General features: G+C 39.5%; 1 long non-coding RNA gene across 1 annotated transcript in view; it reads left to right on the forward strand.

The window, feature by feature from the left end:
* LOC117955490 overlaps nt 1-1864 on the forward strand; it is a 17841-nt gene extending 15977 nt beyond the window's left edge. Inside the window, exon 4 of the long non-coding RNA XR_004659055.1 lies at nt 1853-1864. This is a non-coding gene — a long non-coding RNA (uncharacterized LOC117955490). The remainder of the gene's footprint in view (nt 1-1852) is intronic.
* The last annotated feature ends 280 nt before the right edge of the window (nt 1865-2144 follow it).

Raw genomic sequence — 2144 nt, forward strand, 5'->3', positions numbered from 1 at the left:
GGGACCACTAAGGTCTATATAAAGAGACTTCAGATACAGTATTAGGGACCACTAAGGTCTATATAGAAGCATCCAACGAGCACCATGTCATGGGACCTTTAAAGACGGTTGTTGTTATTTTAGATGTAGGATTTCTAACGTTGTGCTTCTTTCCTCATCGACCGATCGATGCCGATGACGACTGATGTCTTTTGTAATCATGAGGCTTCCTTCCTGTCCAAGGCGCCGTTGTGACATCTGTTTTAATTTTTCCTTGTCACTCTTTCCCTTTTTAATTTCATTTCTAACACCCACAGATTTTATCAGGCCCCTCAGCTGCTTTGCCCATGAGCTGATCAACTGAAGCTCACACACCACACTCAAAGACACCAGGGAGAATCTGTCCTGACGTGACTCACTTCACAACAAAGCAGATCACTGATTCAGACAAGCCGAGTGCATGAGAACCATGGCTGCACGTAGGCTGCCAAACAAAAACATTCACAAAAATCTTGCTCAAGTGGCACCACAGAGGAAACTGAAGCCTTGTGCAGAAAGAGGAAGCAGACCTCTGTGTTTGGGCTGTTTCAACCAGCAGTATGGTTACTTTCATTTTAACAGGTGGCAGTCTTGAGAGAGAGTTGACGAAACCAGACCGGACAGAAGGAATCAGGTGTACAGTCACCTGAGGATGGGGGGTGAAAACACAGGGACGAGACAAGGGGGAGGGTTGCTGGTGCAGCTGGTGAAGATCTGTGGCGTCTCCAATGAATTCAGTTGGAACTGAGCAAAAATATGTTAAAAAAAAGGTCAAATTAAGGTTCAAGAAACTGCTTTGCACTGCCAAATTAATTTTCAGGATGTGGTAACTAGGGGTTGAAGACTCGCTGGTGTCACGATTAGGGATCAGAATCAGAATCAGAACTACTTTATTGACCCTTGAAGGGAAACTCTGTGTTGCAGTTGCACAAATAGTAGAAATATAAAGTAGAAATATAAATAAAGAAATATAAGGAGTGTGAATATGTACGGTATTTACACAGTTAAAGGAATATTACGATACAGTATTTACATAATTAACATAATTAAGGAATTGCAATGGTGAAATTTAATAATAATAATAATAACAATAATAATTGTAGTAGTGGATGTAACGGTAAACCACAATAACATTGTTGACGCTAACAATTACTGTTTTTTATTTAAAATATATTGAATTCCCAGCTTCACCCGAGTCACTGAAGTAGCTGCACGGGCGCACAACGTCAAACATAGTCTACGTGGTGGAAATTAGATCCTAATGGCTTCTCTTAACCCTCGTGTTGTCTTCCCGTTAATAATGAACTTGCCCTTTCAGGTCAAAGTTTAATTTTTTAAGTGCTTTTCCGATGTTTTTGTCGTTTTTTTCTGTTTATTTGTCACTTTTTTCCAGCTTTTGGCGCTTTAAAAAAAAAAACCGAGCTGGTTTAATAACTGGTTTTACACTTATTCTTGCAACTCATGGTCAACAAACCTCATTTGTATCAAACCATACATAAGTTTTTAGTTAAAAAGGCGGAAATTGTGCATTATTTTGACTAATAGTGAAGATCAGAGGATGCTGAGTGGATCTCAGATGGGTAGATGTCAAAGTTTAGTCCCGATACTGTTCTGAAACCATAAAAAAAAAAGAATTCAAATTCCATAAGATTAAAAAAAACACCCCAAAAATTCAATGAAGGTAATCCTTAATGTTACCTGAAGAGCGTTGCATGGAATCATCCAAGTTATTTTTGCAATTTGGTTGAAAGAAATCCATATTTCTGATTATAAAACACATTGAAACGGGTCAATTTGACCCGAGGACAACACCAGGGTTATGAGGTGGTATCAGGCAGCCTCTTTATCTTGTTGTAGCACACGCGTCTGTGCTCGGCATTGTGATTACACCAAACTGCATAACTGCAAATGTCTTCAAATTTGTCTTCTAAAAAAAACAAAACACTGCGATTTGTTGTCCTTGCTCTGTATTGTAACGTGGTGCACAGACATGCACACTGTGTGATAATGTAGAACGCTACTAAAGTAACACCTTTGATTAAAATCACCACGCTTCAGAGTGTGTGCATCTGCGTGACTGCACACACACACACACACACACACACACACACACACACACACACACA

The sequence above is a fragment of the Etheostoma cragini genome, chromosome 13, assembly GCF_013103735.1.
Source record: "Etheostoma cragini isolate CJK2018 chromosome 13, CSU_Ecrag_1.0, whole genome shotgun sequence".
NCBI lineage: Eukaryota > Metazoa > Chordata > Actinopteri > Perciformes > Percidae > Etheostoma > Etheostoma cragini.